The sequence below is a fragment of the Diadema antillarum genome, unplaced genomic scaffold (genome assembly GCF_040938485.1).
Source record: "Diadema antillarum isolate AM-2024a unplaced genomic scaffold, OU_Dant_1.0 seq00000561_RagTag, whole genome shotgun sequence".
NCBI classification, from domain to species: Eukaryota; Metazoa; Echinodermata; class Echinoidea; order Diadematoida; family Diadematidae; genus Diadema; species Diadema antillarum.
In genome coordinates this window covers 523,768-531,997 of record NW_027271500.1, presented here as the reverse complement: position 1 = coordinate 531,997, position 8,230 = coordinate 523,768, and positions in this window count along the sequence as shown.

Sequence of the window (8,230 nt, the reverse complement as noted above, 5' to 3'; positions counted from 1 at the left end):
ACCATCTCCCCTGCAGCTACCTGGAGAAGGGGTCCTACAACATGTGCTGTTATTTTTTTTTTCTTTCCTTTTTTTTTTGCAGAATTCTGACTGATCCTATCGTGTTCGTCTTTATTTTCTTGTATGCCTCACTTCATTTTGGTTTGTTTTACTAGTATGAAGCTCAATTGCATATAATACCAGAAACAGGAACATATTAATCATGGTGAACATAATACAAGTATAGGCATTCTCGTTTCTATGGCAACCTGCAAAGAGGGCAATGATAATGGATGTAAGCATGGGGGAGATACTTGCATAGCTATCCCCCTTATATGCGTATATCTCCATACAACTAGTTGAAGATGTTTACCTTTCGGCCTCATGCATACATACCGGTCCTGTTCTGGCTCATTTCCAAGCATATGAAAAAAGTGTGCAGATTGCAATATTAGGTTGATATACATACCAGTAGATATGTGAAAAAACGTGTACCACATAATTCATCAATTGCGTCGTTGATCACTGGAAACTTCTACATCTCCTGGAACTTGTTGCACAAAGAGTTAGGTTCAGTTTCAACTCCCAAAATCAAACGTCAAGTCCTCTGAATTTAACATAACTTTGAGTTGTAACAAACGCAAACAGAAGAAAACTGACCAGAAATGAATATAATTTATTAGTGGAAAAATGAGCGAAGAATGAAATCCCATTTTCTTTGCTCATTTTTCCACTAATAAGTTGATTATAAATCTGTTGCGTTGACGAGTTGGGTTTTGCACCAATCCTAATTTGCGATTGATATCAAGCAGAGGTGTGATGATGATCCAAGAGGTTGCTCAAAGTTTCTCTTTACTGTCCAGGTGGACATGTCTGTTTTCATTGTCGCAAGGAGGGCGTATGTTACCACCCTCATTCTGGCATTTTGCATGTATAAAGTGGAACCTCATAAAGTGGTCGCATATCACAAAAGTGTGTCATAACAAGGTGAGATTTTGCTGGTCCCAGTTCTTTATATTTCGTTGTTTTGGTACCTTGATATAGTGAGAAGCCTGATATAGCAAGGTAGTTGTCATGGTTTTTAGGTCCTCGTTACAATGATGTTTCCCTTTAATTAATCCAAGATGGGAGCCAACCAATTCCTTAGAGGGTCAGTATACTGAAATAATCCAAAATGTTTGTTTGGGAAGCAATCTATTTTTTTATTCGATATAACTGCAATGACACTGAGCCTCTTTCTCCTTAAAACATTGACTGTAATTCTCACCTTACAGGTACTCATTTCATACATTATCATTGCTATAACTACTTTGATTATCATAGTGATTGTTATCGTTATTTACTGTTATCAATATTTGCACCTGTGGAACCTACCATAGTTTTACCTGATTCTATGGCAACCATCCACGGATGAGTCATTGATCATAAATCATATTTGATAGTACAAGCAACTCCCATTGTAACGAAGTCCTTGGGGCCGGCAGTTTTCTTTTATTACAGTCAACCTCGCCTAAGTCAAATAAAAATCAGCCAAGTCAAAGGTCTTTTCAAGTCCTCTTCTCTTTATATTCTATTGATTTTAATCCCTCAAAAGTTAAATTTTCTCGAAGTCAAAGCTACATGTATTTCTTCAGTCCAAATAGATTCAACTTAGGCAAGGTTTACTGTATCCAATATCAAAATTTAGTCATAACAGAAGGGAATTTTATGCCACAGACTTTAGTGAGAATAATTTTTGGACCTGGAATTTTTCTTTGCAGTAACGATAGTTTGTTATAACATGTTTATTGTAACAGAACTGCCGTGTATCAGGCAACCAGTATATCACTTTCGTGGATTATCAGGAGAAATGGTCGTAGAACTATGCGTAATCTCTGTCACTACACTAACTTTGCACCCTGGCTGCTGTTGGATGTGTGTATCAAGTTGCAATCAATCGCAACTCAAATTCTTATGCAATGGGCTAGGGGTTACACATTTTCTGATAAATAAATGAGAGATTAGCTTGCTATTTCAACAGATGTGCTTCAAATAATTGCTTCCATAATCGACCTTAATGCCAGGCTCGACAGTTTCACTTACTGCAGATTAGGAGAAAGATATTCAAAGGGCAGCTATACAGATAGTCCAGAGCAACCACCCAAACTCGGTCATTGACTTGACTTTGGTGTGTGTGATCAAGCGGTACTTGTAATCAAAATATTAATCCCACATACTCACATTGATATTGGTTGTTTTATAGCAGACGTGGTCTTCTAGCAGATATTCTGTGCTGAGTCTTAGAGATGGTAAACATGTTTCAAGATACATGGAATTCTTTGCAAAATTAAGAATATGTACATTGTATCTTTGACAGTTTCTTGGAAAGTGTATGTTTGCAAAAGAAACGCCATGAGTCACGCATTGCAGTCTTGCTAAAGGAAAATGTTGGGGGTGCAGTAACCTACAAAGTATGATAAAACACCGGTTGCTGTAGACTTGGGAAATATGCAGTTCCATAATGTGATCATATGACCAGTGCCTGCAGACGTCTTTACTAGCTGAAAAAGTGGAAAATGGCACAGAGGGTTGATCAGATGTGTCCAAAAAACTTTTAAAAGTCTTCATATTGCAATCTGTAATGTTGCTAAGTACGTCAAGGGTGGGAGGGAATGTTGATGACTTTCTCCTGTATATTTTACGTCAAGCTACCATTCTACATTCATACATTCTTGTAATGATTTGGTGTAAGAAAGGAAAAAAAATCAACAACAACAGGATCATTTCCTAGAGGGGTGAATTTGTGCATGCCATGTTACGTCAATATTCTGCATAAAACTTGTGTGTCCATGTGTGAGCAAGCAACTATGGTATGCTCTTTATATCATGTGGATAAAAAGAAGGTTCCATGACATGTGCTCCTGCAACAATTGCTCCCATGAAATATCTGCACGATAAGCCAAGCATAAATTCTACCCACAAGCATAACCCTAACCCTAACTCTAATCCTCATAGTCATATCAAACTAAACATAAAACCCTGTCACAACACTAACCCTTAGTCCTTGGAGAAAATGAGACCGGAGCAATTGTCACAGAAGCAAAATGTTATGTCACCAAAAAGAAAGACTCATATGACCCTTCCCGTGCCCCCCCCCCCCCCAAAAAAAAAAAAAAAAAAATGAAGAAATGTATACTGTAAAACCAGAAAAATTCGCGATGTGAAACTTTCACGATTCGGAGCTGACGGGCTTTTCCTTGGCATGAAACTTTGCAAGTTGCCAACCGTGAAAAAAAAAGAAAAAAAATGTTAGTACTTGCTTGGTGTACAGCATTGTACTGGTATTCAATGAATTGTGGAGACAAAAATTTTCTCATGCACTTTACTTTTACAAATATTGGCTCACAAATTTCTTAAAAGTTTCATGCGCGCAAAGAATTTCTGGTCTTGCAGAATTTTTCTGTCTTTGACAAATATTATTGCAGTATTCACAAGGCATTATTCACAAGCCTGTACTGGTAATGCTGAAGCATATTGATCTATTTAAACATATAATACAAGGTCCTCCTTTGTCCTAGTTTGAGGGCAGTCTTGCGTGGTTATTTGCTCTACATGAAAACAGATACAATGTTTTTTTTTTTGTAGATCAAACAGTTCGCTAACGTAGCACTTGTTGATAACGTTGCAAACTCCTTGCGTGATGTTTAGAAGGGAAACCAAGAATTTATTTGTGCCCAGTAAATTAACGAATATGGCCGGCAATATAAACATCTATACACACCTATTTCTTATCCATCATTGTCAACTAGGTAGATGCTTAACGGGTATGCCATTTCTAATGGATACGTACATGATTCTGAAGCACTTCTTAAAGGCACATTGCACATCCAAGGTGAATTTCTTTTGATTGTTCTGGTAGAGAACCCCTAGCCCAATCTGTAAATTATGAAACCATTTTAGACCTGTAAAAACAGCAGCCTGACAAGTTCTGCACCAGGAATGTTCTCATTTATCTTAGTTCCCTCTTCACTTCTTCATTTATGCTCAATATGAGTGCATGGACTTCATATCTGCTCTGTTTTTTGTCACATATAAACCCAAAGATATAACCCAAGCATCTTTGCATGTCTCAGTGGTAACAAGTATTCTGCGGAAACACTGGTCACTTTCAAAGAAAGATGAAGCCATCTTGTACAAATGACTTGTTAACGATGCTCTCTCTTTCTCGTCTGACAAATAGAAACCTGTGTGTGTTGAGGTGTTTGTGTATCCATGACCGAATAAATAAACATGCAATTGGAAATCAACACAAGTCTGTGTTCCTGCCCACAAGGCTTACGGATTGTGATATGATTGCCATTCTCAAAATTCTTATGCGCACTAAAGAGCGTGTTCTGCTTGGATGAGGTGCCGGGCAGCTGGAAGCTGATGACGTAAAAAAAAAAGGTTTCTATATTGGCAAATTGGGCAATTTTCAGCTTTTGTGTATGAGTGGAAATTAGTTGTTTGGCGGAGGTCTGCGCTCTCCGAGGGCTTTTTTAGTTTACATGATTTCTCAACTGACGAGCTCCCAGCAGCAAACTTTATACATCTCACTTTTGATACTCTGTGTAACACTTCCCTCACACAGCACAGACTTTGTGTAGCTGCTGTATTCACTCTGCCCTAGTCGCTGGGTGCCAAGAAACTTAAAGAATACCAAAGTGTGTCACATTGTGTCTGTAAAGAGGTGTGTTTTCTGCAAAAAGGCCTGAAGCTGCAGAACGCTGTTATGATGTCACGCTGTATGATGGTGATGCTGTGATCGTGGTGGTACACGATAGTAAAAATACTCTTTACCCCCTCAACAGGTGTCGTGTTATGGGGAGAACTTTTGCAACGATTGTTTTAGTCTTTTGGGTCATCGTGTGTTATCGGAAGCAAGGAAAAATACACATGTAAGAAGCAAACTGATATGTTATGATGATTGAAACCAAACTAGCCCTGTTGGCGTGTGGTTATATTGACCATTGCTATCACCAATGTACCGAGCTCAAATTGTGAATTTAGTGGCCTTGGCACGGCAGAAATCTGTAACGTGGAAGTCGGGGTCCAGATAGCTGTCATTTATTTTGTCGCCCTTTGAGCCGAAAGATGTTGTTATTTGTAACAAGTATGTGCAGTGCAAGAAAGGAGCAAGTGACCAGAGATGACAAGGAATGTAAACTGCAACTTTAAATATCATAACTCTATTTACACTTTACCAGGCAAGCATCATAGCATGCCCCAGCAAACATATATATACATCTGTATGTAGCAATTTTGCCTCCCCCAACACACACAAACTATCTTGACAGTGATGTCATTGACTGTGCATACCTGAAGAAAAGCACCTCAAGTAGTCATTCCTTCATACATCATTATTCAGTATCTTCCCACAATAAAGAAGCTTATTATATTTACAGTTTTATAAGAGGAAACTGAAAAGTTGCAGCTGGAAAGACCTCCATGGATTTGTTACTCTTCTGCATGAAGTTCAACATATTAAGCCTACATGTATTTGATTGTCAAAAATTGAGGATGAAACAAGGCAAAACATACCTCTCTACATATGATGTGATTGTGCGTGGGTCTTAATCTGTGAAAAGCCTGTGGTGACTTCTCGAGTTACCAAGGTAACACGGTATATGGCAACGTTTGATTTGTGGGCATGATGGTACATGTACAAGATGATTTTGATGCCTGTACTGATGGAATCTTGGAAAACACTGTAAGCATCCGAGCGTAGTGAAGAGTAATCTGGCACAGCTCGATAGTACATGGAGGTTAAAACTGTTATATGACTTCAGTCTCACAATATCACCAAGGTTAGTTACGAGTCAAGCGTGGTTGATAACAATAGTTTTTGTGATAGATACACTGTATCAAGGTATGTGATCTGTGGTCACACTATTTTACACCATGAATGGATGCTCAAATCGTAATGGTGCCATTGGGCATATTAACCATTTAAAAGGGACATTTGTTTATCAGACTCCCCCCCCCCCCCCCCCCCCAACAGCTTAATGTGAAGGGGAATTTGAGCAAGAAGTTGACCCAGATTTTTCCAAATTGAAAGGTATTCAGAGAATGTAATTTTGTGCTGAGGGGTTATAGAAAAAGGATATTTACGTTTAAAGGGATGGTATGATATTGACTGAGATGGGGATACAGGTTTGAACTTTTTGTGAGATAATTAGAAGCCACCTATATGAAATGCAAAGGAGCATACAATTCAAAGACACATTCAAAGTTTATGTGATGAAAATCGGTTTTGAGTGGGCCGAGATATCTAAAAATAAGATTAAACAAAATGGTCCTCTTCAGAACCTTTGTTTTTGGATATCTCAGCCATTTTAAAACCAAATTTCATAAAATAAACTGTAAATTCCTCTTTCAATTGTATGCTCTTGTCATATTTCATAAAAGTGGTTTCTAACTATCTTGCAAAATGATAAAATCTTAATCCCCATCTCGACTAGAACCAATCCATCCCTTTAAAGACGAGGAGCTGCGTAGTGTACATCATTTGTCTAGATGCCTAAAGGGCGGTTTGCCGCTCTTCTACTCACTAATGAGAGCCATTATGTAATACATAGGTACTATCATGCAACTTACTCAGTGCCCAAGGCATACCAGAGTAGTTCAGTATCCTTGTAGATCAAGACAAGTTTTCCTATTTGTTGTTTTTGTTATGTGGATTTGCCAGGATACCATGAGGGGGCATTTTATGTTTGCTGTAGATTCCACCAAACCAACACCGATTAATACGAGAAAGGCAGAATATGTGTACTATACCACATTTAACTCTTTCCCCAAAGTATCATAAACTACCGTATGTACCATGCATTATTACTGTATAAATTGAAGAGAAAGAAGAAGAAGAAAAATACAAGATCTCTTGGCTTCAAGTTTGTATTAAAAGTAGTTGATGAAAAAAAAAAGTCTAAAATAAAAAACAATAAATGGTAACTGTTTGCCACGGAGTCATTCCTACTGTTTTTTTTTTTCTTTTATACTGTTTTTTAAGTTTTAGGATGTGTGTGTTGCGGGTGTAGGTCAGTATTTGATGATGAGTATGTATAAATGTGATTGTGCGGACCTACCTGAAAAGTGCTAAGATGTGTGAAGTACTATTTACAAGAGACCCGGGGGTCACGTGCTCACCTGAGTATCGCAAGTTCACCTTCCATGCATTCTTGCAGACTCTTACCTGAGAACATTGGAAACTTATGGTGGGGGTAGCTTTGAGAATGGGGGCATGGTGTCCATTTACATATATATTCCATCACACTGGTGAAAAAAATCCTGCCAAGTACACAGTACTTTATAGAATGTTGGAGCTTGGGAAAAAAGACTTATAGCCCTATCACTTTTGATTAGAACTAGAGAAAAATATTATTAAATATCATTAACTTAGGAGGTTTGGACCCCCTGGGGCCCCCCAGGAAAGCATGGAGCCCATTCACACACTTTGAGATCTTATCCCTATGGGAATGCTACTTGACAAGTTTGGTGAAAATCCATTATGTTGTTTTCAGCAAGAAGATGAAAATTTAGGTCCGCATTTGGACCCCCCCCCCCCCCCCATCCCATCCCGCTTCCTTGGGTCCCAAGGGGGTGGGGGGAGGGCACCCCTGATTCTCCCATGAACAAACTTGAAACAACAGTCATCAATATACTGACTCATTGTATTAACTTAGCTCAATCACTTCTGGTTCTAGAGAAAATCTGTAAAGATTCCTTAGGCGGGGGTGGGGGGGGGGGGGGGGAAGCTGGGGCCTCCCAGGTGGGGCACCCCCATTTGATGAAACTGAGATTCTATCCCCCTAGGGATGCTACCTGCCAAGTTTGGTGAAAATTAGTGATAGGGTTTTCAAGAAAAAGATGAAAATTTTCAATTTCGGTCCAAATTTAGGCCCCCTGGGGCCCCCAGGTGGGGCATGGTGCCCATTTGATGGGAATGAGATTCTTTCCCCCTCAAGATGCTACCTGCCAACTTTGGTAAAAATTCATAATGGCATTTTCAAGAAAAAGATGAAAATGTACAATTTGGGTCCCATTAGGACCCCTCCCCACCCCCTCCCCTGGGTCCCAAGGGGGGCACCCCTGATTCCTCCATGAACAAACTTGAAACTACAGTCATCAATGTACTAATTCATAGTATTAACTTACAACATGTAGCTCTATCATTTCTGGTTCCAGAGAAGAAGATTTTTTAAGATTCCTTAATTTTGGGGGCTTGGGCCCCTCT